The sequence below is a fragment of the Chelonia mydas genome, chromosome 1, assembly GCF_015237465.2.
Source record: "Chelonia mydas isolate rCheMyd1 chromosome 1, rCheMyd1.pri.v2, whole genome shotgun sequence".
NCBI classification, from domain to species: Eukaryota; Metazoa; Chordata; order Testudines; family Cheloniidae; genus Chelonia; species Chelonia mydas.
Window position 1 is genome coordinate 106,365,975 of NC_057849.1, and position 16,187 is coordinate 106,382,161.

The 16,187-nt window shown below is 39.0% G+C and overlaps 1 protein-coding gene across 1 annotated transcript in view; it reads right to left on the bottom strand.

Annotated features, from left to right (window-relative positions):
• The window catches only part of COL4A1 (collagen type IV alpha 1 chain), a 209,256-nt gene that overhangs the window by 157,850 nt on the left and 35,219 nt on the right, over positions 1-16,187 (bottom strand). The gene's annotated exons all lie outside the window — the stretch shown is intronic.

Genomic DNA, 16,187 nt, shown 5'->3' on the forward strand with positions numbered 1-16,187 from the left:
GGGGGGGGTGCTGCTAGCCCCTGGCGGTTAGGGGTATGAGTGTCTGGGCTGGGGGGGGGGGCCTGAAACTGGCTCTGGGGAGAGGTATGAGTGTCTGGCCCCCCAGTTGGGCTCTGGGAGGGAAGGGGCAGAGAAGCAGGAACTGGGTTGTCATATGGGGTTTCTTTAATTTTCTTTAATATGCCTCCTGGGGAATATTTTTGTGTGTCTGTATTGTTACAGACATACTTGCTGACAGGTATTTTGAAATAAATTACCAAAATAATTGAAATTGGCACCATTATATAGCATTATTTTGACAAATAAAATTTGCAGAATTTTAAAATATTGTGCGCAGATTTTTTTTGGCATACAAGTAAACTTAAATTCACTAGTACTTATTAGAAAGGAGAAATGTATTAAACACAGAGTCCATACTTTCTCTTTATAATATTTAATATTGCCAGATTAACAGTTGTATGCAATTAGTTGGTTTTCACATAAACTAAGAGATTTTAAGAAACTCCCAATTAAAACAGACAAAACACTGTATCATCATTGAAGTCAAACACACAGATAGAATGTTCAGAAAGGCTGATAAAGAATTGTCACATTTGTCAATTTGGGGGGATGCTTTAATCATTAAGGAAGGTTATCAAACTATGAAACTCCTGATCATCCACATAATGAAAGATAGACTTTTAAGTTAATCTTATCTGTGTGATGCATTTCTCAGTTGCAACCTGCTAACTTTCTTTGTCTCGTTATAAAGGCACTCTCAAAACCTTTTAAATTAATTATTTGTACTTTGGCATTTATCTCTCTGCTACCTTTATCATTCAGTACACTCATGTCTCCCAGCCACTCAGCTCTACGAACTTCAGATAATCTCAACTAAAACTAGCTAGACTTTTAGGTATCTTAAAAGTCAATGTAAATTTTTTTTTAAAAAATAAACAGTGCGAAAACAATTTATAATACAGATAAAAGTAGTAAAACAGGTAACAAAAATGAATTTAAAGAGTTTTTGTTGAACATCAAATATTCATTTGATGTTCATCAAAATATTGCCTGAAATTTTTCACCAAAAATTACCAATTTTTAAACAGCTCTAATGGAATGCAATAAAAGTTACTATGGGTAGATTAACAGTTGATCTAATTTATCATATTTTCTTTAAAAAAAATCCCATATATTGGGAGTATTCTCACATGAAAAACTTTAATGTGGAGTTAAGGTTGGCAGGTGGCAAACAGTGTCCTGTACTCCCTGTGACCTCCCAGAATATGAGAGTTTAATTCTCCACCAGCAAAAAAAAGTAAAAAAACCAGAAAATACAGCATAAGAATGATACTTCCCATAACATACAGCCTAGCCAACCTGCTCTCAGGATTAATGTTGATGTTTGAGCATGGGTCCACTGGAATGTAGGAAAAAGATTCCCAGTTTAGAATTTTGGTGGACGCCAAATAAATGGTAGCTTATCTTAGAGACAGGTATGATATTAACTTGCCAATTTCCAAGTTGCATTCCCTTCAGGATCAGAGTTAAAATTGTTTGTTTATGTTGTGTTGTTTTTGGCTTTTCCCCCTCCCTGAACCAAAGAGAAGAGCTCTTTTATAGTTACAAAAGCAGAGCTCAAGAAGTCACTCTCCCCTCAATTTATACGTGTATAGCCCCTTTAAGAAAAACTCACCCCCCAAAAAATACATAGCAATAGGAACAAAGTCTGACTGGCTGCAAAATAAATGCACTTTGGTGAGACTGAAACGTGATCAAAGTGGTCTGTAGTTTCTTTTAACTATCTTTGAAGTGTACCTATACTTTCATTAAAGAGCCAATTCTTACTCCACAGACTGTAACATCATTACTCCATAGACTGTAACATCATTATTATGACTGTAACATAATATAACATCATTATTAACATCCTCCCAATTCACAAAAAAAAAAAAAGGTAGCTAGTTTTGTAAACCACCATGATACACACTCTCTCTGGCTCAGCAGATACCACGGGGTATTGAATTTTCAACAAGCTAACTAACAATGTTGGTGGAGTGGAGCAATATCTTGAGAACACAAGCAAAAGGAAAAATGCAGTAAAAGAGGAAAAGGCTATGGTGAGGTTTTCAAAAATAAGGACCTAAAGTTAGGCTTCAAAATCCTAGTTCAGGCATCTTAAAAAATGTGTTTTGATTTTCAAAAGTGCTGAGCATCCATCACTTCCTACTGATGTAAATGGGAGATGATTGATGCTCAGCATTTTTTAAAATCATGCCATTTATTTAGGTGCCTAAATTTGGGTTTCAGACTCTAATTTTAAGCACCCATTTTTGACAACCATGGCCCACTTCTCATTTTTTGGAAGAATAAGGTTTTGAACAAATGTAAAGGAACATAGTAATGTGGAAAACAAAGTAAGGACAAAAAGTCAGAATATCTTGACTTCTTTAAATCCTCTATGTAGGATCCTGATAGTTGTTTATTCCTAATGCACTTTACATGGATGTAACCTAGTAATTTTATCTCCCACAAGTGGAAAACGCTACTGAATCTACCCCACCCCCGCAAATAAAGCCTGCAATGTGGCCAACATCTCAAGTCACTGCACTAAATAGACACTTTGAAGGGACCCAACTAATCATGACTCTACATTCTGAGTACTTCCAGAGTAAAATCAGATTATAATTTAAATGCTAAGGATATTCTTTTCTTGTATGAAATTAGTTCAGTCGCCTGAAGTCACGGAAAAGATTTAAATACTATTTTAAAAAATCCTTATTGCCTATATTAAACATGAAGGCAACTGTACTTTGAGCAAAACTGTGGGTCTGCTATTAATCTAATTTATATCATTTTGGGGACATGGAGTCCACATTTCCTCTACTGGGAAAACACAGTACAAAAACAAAAGCTGTGGGAAGAAGGAACCATCAGGAAGTAAGTAGCATAAAAGATTGTTCTGTTTTACTCATTAAGGATACCAGACTTCTTCCTTTAATCTTATTTCTTACCTTCTTCCTGTGACATGGTTGCGTCATTATTTTGTATAGAAGTTCTAACTTTGCAAAAATGTATAAGTTGTTTTATATATTGATGAAACAGTAATGACAAAGTCATTAAATATTAGGTACAAATTATAAAAAAAATTGATCCCTCCCATCTGAATATTTCAATGGTTAAGACTAAAAATTAATCAAACTCTCCTCTCCCTTTAAAAATGTTGTCTAGTCTCAAATCCACAGAAATGAACCCTCAAACACAATAATAATGAATAATAAAAGAAACTATGTTTCCTCCCTCATCCCGATATGATTTATGTACTATCATCTTTCTAGTCTTTTTTTTCCTCTTAGAAGTGCTGTATTATATCTTTTAGTCCTTTACATCTCACAAAATCAGAGGAGTTTTATGAGACAAGTGAGAAAAGGGTCTTGCTTATTTATTTTAGAAAAGCCACCACTGATCTTTGGGCTGCTCACACTAAACAAAAAAAACTGTTCACCACAAAATAAGCAAAACAAAAGCATACACAACAATTTAGGATGTTCTTTCGAATATCCCTTTCTGATACCTATCTTTTAAATAGCAGAAACAACCTCCTTATCCAAAATTGCTGCTTCCTTATGCTAATTGAGATCTGCTAACTTTCTTTTTTCCCTTGAGTAACATGGGAACTTGTCTGGGTCCTAGCATCCCAGCTCCCAGACAGACATTGCCTTCTTTTACTAGTGAAACTGGGAATTGGGAAGGAACCATGACCACAAGGGCCCATGTTGGGAATCTCAAAATGTCTAAACTATCAATCACATGCCTTTTTCTCATCAATCATAGCCTACCTTTCCTCTCTGATATGTTCTTTGCCACAATTATGCACGTTTTTTGTCTGAGCCATTCATATGGGCCATCAGCAAGATTAGTGAGGAGGCATGAGGTGCTGGATTTTCAATCTGCTGTTTTGTCTGATTGGGATGATGGTACTTCAGTGCCTCAGCTAGTGTCTATCTGAGAATGGAGCATGAGTGAAATTGTGCTGGCTGAAGCTCAAACCAGATAACATTGGGGTGGTGATGATGATGATGATGATACGGGAAAAATTCCCCAGACTCCATTTTGTATTTTTTTTTCTTAAACTCCATATTATGTCTCTGAATAAGCAGGAGTCACTTCACCAACTGAAAGCTGCAGGTCACTTACCACTGGATGATATAGGTCACAAGACTAGAGCTGAGCGATCTCTAGGCTGAGCATGCCCAGTGGTGAAAACTGGGGTAGCTACTGAGCTTGTGCAGTACGGGTGAGAGAAAGGTCAGCTAGCTGACTGATCACAGTTCATCCATACTGGTTACAATATGTTCTAAAGGTCAGAGCTGTCAATCATAATTCTGAGGTAACGGTTGGTACTGAGCATGTGCAAATGGGGTAATTCCTTAAGGGTATATAAGGAAGTCCCAACAGGACAGTATAAAAGGTCAGCTGCCAGCAGGCAGAAGTCAGTCAGGATTCGGCACGAAGAGCTGCTGGAAGAACTGCTGGAGACAGGTCGGAGGGCTGACCAAGAGGACCGCAGAGCTGCTGGAAAGACAGTTTAGAATGCTGGGGAGAGCACTATTAAAGACAGCACCTAAAGGAGCAGCCACAACATCAGCAACATTGAAACAAAAATAACTAAGGAACGAAAGAATAGAGCGAAAGAAGCAGCAGGGAGTGAGCTGCAACTGTAACAACAGCAAACCGAGAAACAGAGAAGACTCGGAGAAAGCTCTGTGTGTGTGTGTTTTACCTATGTAGAATTTAAAGTATAAGTTAAGAATAGCAGGCCGTGCTTTGTTGCAAACTTGACATTTGGAGCAAAGCACCCCACTTAGAATCATTTAAACCATTAGTTAATAGTGTTCAAAACTTAGGGGTGATTTTACACCCCCAGCTACTGTTTGAAGGCCATATTACAACAGTAACCCAGTCAGATTTTACTATCTGCATCTAACTAGGAGGTTGTAGCCTTTCATTTTGGATGCTGACCATGCCTCCATTATTTAGATCTTTGCCACCTCAAGATCAGACTGTTGCAATGTGCTGTATGTGGGAGGCTACACCTTAAATCCAGAGACTGGAGCTTGTACAGAACCAAGTAGCAGCTCAAAGGGAGCACAAGACACCGGGGCACTAGGATCTCCACTGGTTGACCATTGGTCACTGGGTGGAGTTCAATGTGTTTGTGGCTATGGCCTATAAAGCCTTTAAATGGCCTGGGGCCAGCCTCCTTAAGGGAATGCCTCTCTCCCAGGGCCACATTGACACAGCTACGGTCAGCAAGGGCATTCAATCTAGATCCCTCTTGTGATAAAATAAAGGCGTAGCTTGCATAGTGTTCTCTGTGAGGCCTCCGAAACTATGGAACTTGCTCCTCTCTTTTGGTCCTAATTAGTCTGAGTTTGAGTTTCTGGGCATGCTGTAAAAGATATCTGCTTGATATGATCTCTGGAGCATATGAAGGATATGCTTCCTGGATGACAAAGGGGATAGGCGGCTGTCTGGTTAAGTTCCTGAGGAACTCATGATTTTCATGCTGCTGAGATTTAATCTAATTATATTTATTGTATAATTAATTACATCAGGTTGTCTAGAGCCTTGGATAAGCATCTTTGTTATTTTAAATCTAACATATAAATAAATCGAAGCTAGACTATTACAATGTGTGCTGCTTCGGGCTATCCGTGGATCACCAAAGCTTCAGCTGGTGTGAATGCAGCTGCCTGCCAGTTATATCAGAGTAGCTGTTATAAGCAGATAAGCATTTCATGCTCTGCACAGGGTACTTGATCACCTCCAAGTGTAATTTAAAATGCTGGTTATGAACTATAAAATAAACTCCTGAATGATTTGCAACTTATCTACTTGTCAGATAGCATCTCCCAATATGTGAGTTAAGATTGACTGGGCAGCTCCTGCTGTCAATTCCTAGAGTAGCACTTTGCAGGACTGGTGGTAGGGCATTCTCAATTAAGGGCCCCACTTCAAATCTTCTTTTTCAGTTGGTCCAAGAGATCCCAAGTTTGGCTACTTTTACAGGGTAAGGTGTAGTTGTTTAATCATATTGTAGTCATTAACATTTAGTTATCTTGGTTTTTTAAAGCACTCAAAATAAACTCATGTTTTAAATAAGGCAGCCATTCAGTTGTCTTAAGGTTTTCATATGTGTTCATGGAAATTCAGAAGGTACCCCAATGATATGACAAAGAGTACAACAAAAATTCCCTGATATCTGCTGGAGTACTTAAGTAGACAGGAATATGTAAGAGCTAAGGTTGGTTCAAACATTGTTAATGAGAACCTCATGCACACATAGAGAGAGACAAATGGGGCTCTAAGAAGAGGTTATCAGACTTAGTTTGAATTTACCTTTTTATTTTAAATTAGTATGACAGTCTTGACATTATTTCAGTAGTTTTGGGTGAGCTAATATTCTTTTCATTTACCGTATTTCTCCAAATGGAATATTAGATTTCACACTATTTCACATTACACTGGCTTTTTAAAAAACAATTAACACAGGTTACATGTACTGTTTTTTGAATTCTTAAAATGCGCTACAATAATTTAGGAAGAAGTTGATGTATATTACAGAAAAGTATCCACCATAAAGTCTTAGCGTTAAAAATCCTTTATTGTAAAAAACAAAACAAAACAAAACACCCACTAGCATTTTTTAAGAGGTGCATATGGAGTGAACTGTCAACTAATTTTTGTTTTTTTTTAAATGATCAGTCATGTTGAATAGAGTTGTTAAGAGTTTGCCAAGCAAATTTTCACTATGAAAAAAGCAAACATATTTCACATGTATTGTTCTTCTCAAACAAAAAGTCATTCTGTATCTTAAAATTCAGCCCTTCCAAGACAAAAAAAAAAAAAAAAAAGAGGAGATTCCAGTGACCAGGTACTGAAAACGGATTGTGTTGTAAAGTGACACAGTATTAACTATATTAGTTCAAATGGCACTGTGCAGTTTTCTTAAACATGATCAATCTCTGTTAGTCTGTAGAGTTCTATGACTTCTGGTAGAGTTTCATGAAAAATAACTTTTATAAGAACAAAAGTCATAAATCAGGTCAAATTAATCTGTTGTGGGTATTTAACACACTTCTAACAGGGGCCATATTAGTATGTTGTTCCAACAGCATTATGAGAAGATTAAGATTAGGAAAAAATGTGTCTTTAATATACTGGTTTGTTGACAATGTCAGAATTAAGGCTGACCAGCTAGATATGGATGTCATCGGCAAAGTTTATTTTATTTAAAATTTTTGCTTACATCTAATTTTAATGATTGTCCAGTGGGGACAGCAGTCATGTTAAGTTTACACCACCCTACTTCAGTATCTGACTGTATAATTTAAGTCACTTTAACTAAAATAATAGACAATACCGAGCAGTCACCATTTAAGTTATTTTTGTCGTGACAGATTTTAAACTAAGAGATTAAATGTTTTTTTTTAAAAAGAGAGTATGTGATTGTTGCTCATTCCAGCTTTTTGGATCTCTAACCTCAAAAACCTGCTTCCCATAGTCAGGTTTGGCTGTAGGCAGTTTAAAATTAAGAGTGAGTACTGCTAAAGGTCAAGCAAAGGGCATATCTAGAGTTTGTTGGATAAAAATAATTTGGGACTAAAAATAAGTCAATTACAAAATACATTTTGTAAAATCTTTTTTTTTAAATTCCTATCATTTTTACAATATACCAAAACCAAACCAACCAACCCTTTAAATCTGATTAGCTGCCTTGGCGGTAAAACGATGCAGTGCCATATTGGAGATCCAAGTTAAGTAACATCTGTTGCCGAAGATGGAAGAAGAGGAGTTGTGGATGATAATCCATGTGTCAAGGGGAGGAGAGGAAAAAAGGTATCTAATTACATGGACTATAAATGTTTTACCTTCTACAAGAGTGTACTGCGGTGATACTGGGTTTGGGGAGAGTGGAAAAAAGGGATGTCCAAGAATTTACAAGCTGGTCCAACCCCCAGATCCTCCACAGACTGACTGGCCCTCTTGAATCAATGTCTCAAGTGAAAAGTTCCTCAGAATAGATCCTGCACAGACTGGCCGGCCCTCTTGAATCAATGTCTCAAGTGAAAAGTGCCTCAGAATGTTTTGTAATCCAATGAAATGCAAAAGCCTAGGGGGAGGGGGAACAAGCAAAGTTTGAATCTTTTCCTGCTGAAATGACAAAGAATGAATAAAAATCTAGACAGTCCTTTTTTTCCCCCCTTTTGAATTTAGTCAGCCTCCAGTTTAGAAAGTATGGCCTGTGTTTTTTACACATACAGAGTGTAAGCTCCACATAGAAATAAATCATCTCAAATTACCAAGACATGTCACGGTAACAAGGAGGTCTTCTTTCCCACTAGTTGAAGCATTCTTTATCTTTTTAAAAGAGATCGTGAATTTATGGCTGATGTAATTTAATGTAAACCACAAATATGTCCAAGGTCATATGCTAAATAAATTAAGAGAGCAGTATACTGACTACGTATTCTTGACAAATTGCTCTACTGCATATGTTTTGTTTAAAATTTAAGAAGTGCTGAGAAACTGGGGGTCGGAGTAGGCAACAGGGGTAGGGAAAGAGCCTGTTTAAAGATATATGCAGTTCCTTCTTGAAATCAATTGGAATGTTAACAACATGAAACCCTTTTCTACAAAATGTTCCGAGTAATAAAGAATTCTCAAATGCTACCAGGCTTCTTTTTATTCCAAAAAAAGGTCTTCATTTAATTCAGCTGCTTTCAGTGAAATTCTTCACTTCCTTATTAACTCCACACAAAGTCCATCTAAAAGAAAATTAATAATTCACATGTATGTGTCATGACAAGAACCTGGAATAGTAGTGAACTATAAAGGCTGATGTAGGCTGATGAACTGGAGGGGCTTCGGCCAGATTTGTTTAAAAAGTCAGTCTCTGAGTCTTGTGAAGGTGGATCTCAGCTTTTTTTTTTTAAATAGTAAACTTCTCTTTTCCTGGTAGAGGTAGCTTTTAAAATGTAAATGAAGGGTTAAAAGGAAAAACAGGTGTGCTCCACATGGAGCATGAGCCAAGGAGGAGATCTGAAGATCCTACAGAGAGACTTTTTAAACTATAAAATTATTCAGTTAAGTTTGGGGTGTATGTCATAGAATCATCCTGCTGTTTCCCATTAGCCAAGCTCTGGGTTTAATGATGAAAGATTATGGTAGGCAGGAGTCAGTTACGTTAGGGGGTGAGGTGATAGCAAAACATTTTTGGAACTTATATGCTATGGCTGACTCTACTAATATTTTCATCCATCTCTGTGGCTGGGACTGACTGAACTAACGGCTGCTCACCCCAGGCTTGTCATTAATTTTGTAGTGAAGACAGTTATAACTTGAGTGTTGCCCTAAGTCAAATCCTAGCCATACACAAAACCCCTTCACTTAAGTGTGGTGGAACTTTTAACTCAAGTTGGCTGACCCGTCAGGCGCTATAGGCTAACGCTTCAGTGAACACAACCACTCTGTAGCGTAGACACAGACTAGCTCCACTCAATTGCAACTAGTCCTCCAATGCCTTCCCACAGTCCCCTGTGTGCCTAGAAAGGACAGCTGCTGTCCCACAATTCACTCGGAAAGAATTCATAGAGCAGCTCAGCTTACTGCAGTGCAAAGAACCATGGAATATGTCCACAGAAATTTTAGTGCCACTCACAAATGACTGCATCATGAGTGTGGACACAGCAGTTTGTGATATTTTGCAGTGTGGCTGCTCTGACCTGGCCTAGGCTAACTCAAGAGGCGTCACACCAGCTAATGCTGCAGCCTCAAGTGTCATGCCATAGGTAACTCACTACTGCCATAGCTATGGTTGTTATAGGAGAGCTAGAGAGGTGCATATAGGGGGGTACATCCCCTTGTTCCACGCCTCTTGCTCCTATAGCCCAAAGGAGGTGAAGCAGAGGAAGTGGGGTATCTGCACGATGTCAGAGTCCTGCTGCTGCTTCTGTATACCCATTTCCTTGCTGTTGACTCATCAGTGCTGGAAAGAAGGGAGGAACCCCATTCTCTGGCCCCCTGTCTTGACCAGAATCTAGAGAAAATTGCTCCCTTTCTCATACTCCCTCACCAGCTAAGAAGACTTGCTCCTAAACACAACCTTCCCACACTGGGAACCAAAAGGGCACCCACATCCCAAATGACCAGTTAACCTACTCCCAGAAGCCTACTCCTTACTAAACAGATCCTGCAGGGTAGCCTGTATGCTACCACGGCTCCTCGAACAACTTAATGGAGTGTTGAGGGGGTGGAGGTAGTAAAGCAGAATATGGAATTAATGGATGTTGGGGGTGCATGAAAGTATTGTATTTCAGACTGAGGTGCAGAATTTTTGAGGGAGCCCCTGTGACCGAAAGCACCGATGTATCCACACCTTACACACTATTGTAATAATCTTTGTACAAAATATGCCTTGTGAGGTATCGTTTGAAAACTAATATCTTGCTGGTCAATAATATGAAATGTCTGTAGCAACATTATATGTGAAGTTATGAAATCCCCTTCTATGATGTTCTTAGCACATGTTCAAAACCACACAGCCTGCCCCAGGCAGAAGTATCCTGAATGAAAAAAATGTGTGTTTATTTCAATTTACATATAAGTAGTAAACAGGTTCTTGAGACACCAGGGAGAGGAGATGACAGGAGACAAAGCAAATTTCCATTTCAGCAACCGGCCTCCTTCACCACCAAATTCAATATCACCTTCTTTGCTGTTTGAATAAACTTTACTTTGAGAGGTAACCGTCAGAAGAATCCACTTCAAAGGGTAACTGGAATATTAATGTAAGGGGCAGAAAACTCCAAGTGATCTCTCTCTCTTTCACCTAAGAAGAAAAAGGAACCACCCTTTGATTTTGGGGTGAAATCCTGACCTGAGAATTTGGTCAGCCTTGTTGCTGGAAAGACATGGTAAGGATTTTACCTTGAACCAAGCCTAGCTTGTTAAGTTTTAGCTACTAGAAAGTGTATTATCTTTATTTTTATTGTAATCATTTTGGACTTTAGTAACTTACACTTGTACTCACTTAAAACCTATCTCTTTGTAGTTAAATAAACTTATTTGATTTTTAATCTAAACTAATCCAGTGTTGTGTTTAAACTGAACTGTCTGGTAACTCCAGTTAAAGTAGCAAACTGTTGAATATTGACCCTTTACAGGGGCAATGGACCTTTATTATCTGGTCACACATTTTTGGGAAAATCTGGGACTGGAAAAATGTTGGGGACACCCTGCAAGTAGTAACCAAGGCTGGTAGCAGCCAGAATGTGACGAGTGTTGCTGACAGGCTGCTGGAGTCAGAGCTGCTGGACCAGAGCTGCAGCTGTACACTGACATTCAGGGTGTGACCCACATGTGGAGAGGCTTGTTGTGAGCAGTCCATGTTGAGAGTTACAACCGCAAAACATTGTGAGCTAACCAAGGTTGTGGGGCAGACAGTAACATAACCCCTCACTGATCTGGACAGCACCCCAGAATGTAACAGCCCCTTGTAAAAATTTTGGCAGCATATGATTGATGGCAAATGGAAAAATTGTATACAATTTTACTGATAAAAAGCACTCCATAAAAGCTAGGTATTATTATTTTACTATTAAATGATTTTTGTCACTCTTCTGCATATAATGCTAAATCTCATAATACATATTACTAATTTCACACAAAAACACATTAAAAGAACATTATTAAAGTAGCAAAGTCAAATACTCAAAAGTTAGGAATTGCCTGTGCAACCTTAATTCAGCCACGATGGGTGTATGCATTATGATAGTCTCTAATTACATTAGACCCTCTGCCTCATTCCATGCACAGGATGGATGTTGACCACTTAATGCTCCGCTATTAAATATTTTGTTTTAGCCTCATTGTACAATGTGTGGTCCCATGCCTTATTTATTGTATACTGTTCAAACCCCTGCTCTAAAGACAGAATTATTAATTTCCTCACTGGCTATTTTATGATGCTCATCACTCTAGCCAATAAGTGCTTCACAAACATTAATGAATTCATCATCACAGCATCACTGTGAGGTAAGGTAGCATTCTCATTTTATAGTTGGAGAATTGAGGTACAGAGATACTAATGTCAAAAATGCACACCAATTTTGGGTGCCCAATTTGAGATGCCTATGACCTAATTTTTCAGGAGAGAAGTAGAAGCCAGAACAGACAGGCCTCATATCGGCAGCATATCAACCACAATTTTCATCCAATGGGGTCTTTGTCCAGCTAACAGAAAAAAAAAGGGGGCATTGCCCCTTTTAAGGGCTTCTTACAATGGGTGGAGAGAAGGGGAAAGTTTACAGGGACGGGCAAGAAGCAGTTGGGGCCAGGCCAGGAGAAGGTCCCTGCACTACCCTTCCTGCTGATCAGAAGAAGGGCGGGGGAGAGATGAAGGGGGATTTATACTTCATGAAGCCTAAGACAGACCCTCTTTTACTGGGGTCACAGAAGCTGAGGACTGTGTGTAACACTAAAACACTAAATATAAAATAACCCAGGGAGTCAACCTGCTTCCATAACTAAAAGTATCATTCTTCTCTCAGTGGCAAACAGCTGATCTTATTTTATTATTTATTTTTCTTTACATATAAGACAACACAGAGGATTGGTGTTAAAGGAAACCTCCAGAACTACAGAATATATTGATGTCAATAAATTACATTGATATTGATATAGAGCAGCTTACTGTAAATTCCCCTCTTATATTTTCAAGGTGTACTAACTTTTAACTTAATAATAGATACTTACTGTATAAATTGTCTTTTTCCAATGAACAATGGCACATTATCTAAAAATTGAATAGAGAGCGAGTGAAAATATCACTGGCAGTAAACAAATAATTTCTAAATGAAAAATAATGAAGTGAGCTGTAGCTCACGAAAGCTTATGCTCAAATAAATTGGTTAGTCTCTAAGGTGCCACAAGTACTCCTTTTCTTTTTGCAAATACAGACTAACACGGCTGTTACTCTGAAACCTGACAATATTTATAAATTCAAGTAATAAAATAGACAGATATAACCAATTAATTTTGAGCAAAGAAAATCTTTCCTCAATACATTGTCCATTGCCCCTCACCTCTGATATGAGGTGGAGGGACCTCATTCCAATTATCCAAAGAGACAGTATAAACTGCAAGCCTGTTTAACCTGAGTTCCCTTTGGCAATCATAATTATCCATTCCAACCCAAAGATACATTTTGTGAGAAAACCCTATTCAGTGTGAACTTGCCTCCCTGTTTTTTTGGTTTTGAGAGGATTCATTGATATTCTTCACTCAATATGTTTTTTCTCATGGTACTCAAAAATGATACAGGTCACTCAATGGAGCATTTAGACTTTCTCATCACAAATAAATGAACTATGATGCACACATGGGTACAGTACATTCTCCACTGTTTCCCCAAAGTAAAAGATGGCACACCAAGAGTTTGCTAGCAGCTGCATAGCCGAAACATGAACAATGTATTCCTGAACATAAGGTTTTAAAATCTACAAGGAATAGTTGTGTCTAATGCTTCAAAACTGGTCAAGCACTAGTGAGCTTTAATGAACAGCAATAAGCCACAACAGGGGTCCAAGATCAGGTGATTATTGCTACATACCTCTAGTGCATGGTGAGACATGAGTTTGAAGGAGGAAGGCACATCATCATGGCAAATCCCAAAGGGACGTAGCCTCCTGGCAGATAGAGTACCACCCAGATCAATCTCTAGATCAGTGGTTCTCAAAGCCAGTCCACCGCTTGTTCAGGGAAAGCCCCTGGAGGCCCAGGCCGGTTTGTTTACCTGCCGCGTTCACAGGTTCGGCCGACTGTAGCTCCCACTGGCCGCGGTTCGCTACTCCAGGCCAATGGGGGCTGCGGGAAGGGCGGCCAGCACATCCCTCGGCCTGCGCCGCTTCCCGCAGCCCCCATTGGCCCGGAGCAGCGAACCACAGCCAGTGGCAGCTGCGATTGGCCGAACCTGCGGCTGCAGCAGGTAAACAAACTGGCCCAGCCCACCAGGGGCTTTCCCTGAACAAGCGGCGGACCAGCTTTGAGAATCACTGCTCTAGATAGCTCCTTAAGGTGGTCCAGCTGGATATTCAGTTTATGTCCAGAAGTGCCTTCTTCAGCTACTCTCGATATTTAACTAGGGCCCGATCCTGCAAGTTGCTGAGCAGTCTGGCCCTGATGCAGCAAAGTACACAAACATGTGCTTATCTTTAAGCATGTGAGCAGTTCCTCTGTAGGAATTTCCACAGACTTCAAAAGTTAAGTGCTTTGGCTGGGTGGGGACAGCGTGCACCACACCTGGCAGAATCAAGTATCTATAGCTTCCAAATGTGCAGCCTCACATGGCTTACTGGTATTAAAGTATGGCTGCTTCATTTCTAGCTTCATTTTTCTGTAAAAGTTGTATAGGAAGTTATTTTGAGCTCTAAACTGATGAAAAAGATCTGCTATAAACACTAAGCTGCATCAATTTATCCAATTGATTTTAAAGGGTCAGTAACAACAATTGCACAACCTGACATACTCATAGATTCCAAGGCCAGAAGGGATCATTAGATCACCATTAGTCTGACCTCCTGTGTAGCACAGGCCATGGAATTTAACCCAGTTATCACTGTGCATTAAGCCCAATAACTTGTTTACTAACCTATTAACAGAGGAAAGGAAAACAAGCCAGTTACATACCCTACAGGAACAGTACTGTATACCTTCTCATTTATTGAAGCAATCTTGTGTTCCATAAATCATGTTATACATTTAACCTGTGGTTAATGTTTGTCAAGTAGTACAGTAGAGACTGGGGAAAAAATCCTTCTCTGCCTACTTTCTCACTAACCATGATGTTTCATGTGTGCACCAAGCTGTATTTGAAACATTTTAAGAGGCTGATTCTGCATTGCTTATAAATCCAAAATTCTAAGTGAACAAAAATTACTAGATTATAAAGTAGCATCTGACACATTTTAACACACACATTTTAGTTCACAGTTACACTACAGATTTAAAGATTACAATACAAGAGTGAAAATATGACTATTTGCATTATATTTATCTACTACATAGGAAAAAGAAAAGGAGTACTAGTGGCACCTTAGAGACTAACCAATTTATTTGAGCATAAGCATACGCTTCATCGGATCCGATGAAGTGAGCTGTAGCTCACGAAAGCTTATGCTCAAATAAACTGGTTAGTCTCTAAGGTGCCACTAGTACTCCTTTTCTTTTTGCGAATACAGACTAACACGGCTGCTATTCTGAAACCTACTACATAGCCTGGCTTTTAATAACTTCCAGTTTCCTCCTTTTATGGACTCTAGATTTTCTGTATTTTTCACAGCTGTAACTAGTGGGTAGGTCAAACACACTAAATAACTCAAGAATGTATTTTATGTAGCCAGCATAATTTACTGTACTGCAGTGGGGAATTGCTAAACTTATTACTTCTATAAAACGGGGAAATATACTTAGGGCACATTCACACTGGGTCATACCATCCCCTATGTGAGTTTTTTCCCCATGCAGAGGACAGGAATCTCTGCAAATTTGTATTTTCTCAGTTTCCACCTATGATCATTCCTATGGGGGTGCAGTTTGCCTCTGGTGAAATAGGAAACCCCACTCTTCTATAAATCAAAAATGGCTACACACTGCAAAAAAAATTTTGCACAGGCTTTAACACACACAAGAAATCCACCTTCAGGCAGAGACCATACATATTAAATTCCAGGCCAAAAGATGAAAAAGAAAACTGGGTAGTCATGGTAACTATTTTGCAACCTTAACAATGGAATGTGACACAAGTTCATGCTGTAACTGGCTTAGTATAGGTGACTAAACATTTCCAATACTCTTTCCACTTAGCCTCTTTCATTGCTGGGGAGTCACAGTGAGAAAGAAAATACTTCCTCCCAACATCCTGGGTGACTGAAAAATGGGAAGATAACAAGAAGGTTGACACACACACCCCTCCTAGCATTGGAGTTGGCCGATAGCTCCAAGATGGATGTCACAGACAAGGGAGCCTATTAAATCCATAGAGTACCCCCCGCCACACACACACACAAAAGCTAACAGTTGGGAAAAGAGAGCAGAGATCTGGTGTCTTCCCAGTGACACCATCACCTACAGTATTACATCAGGGG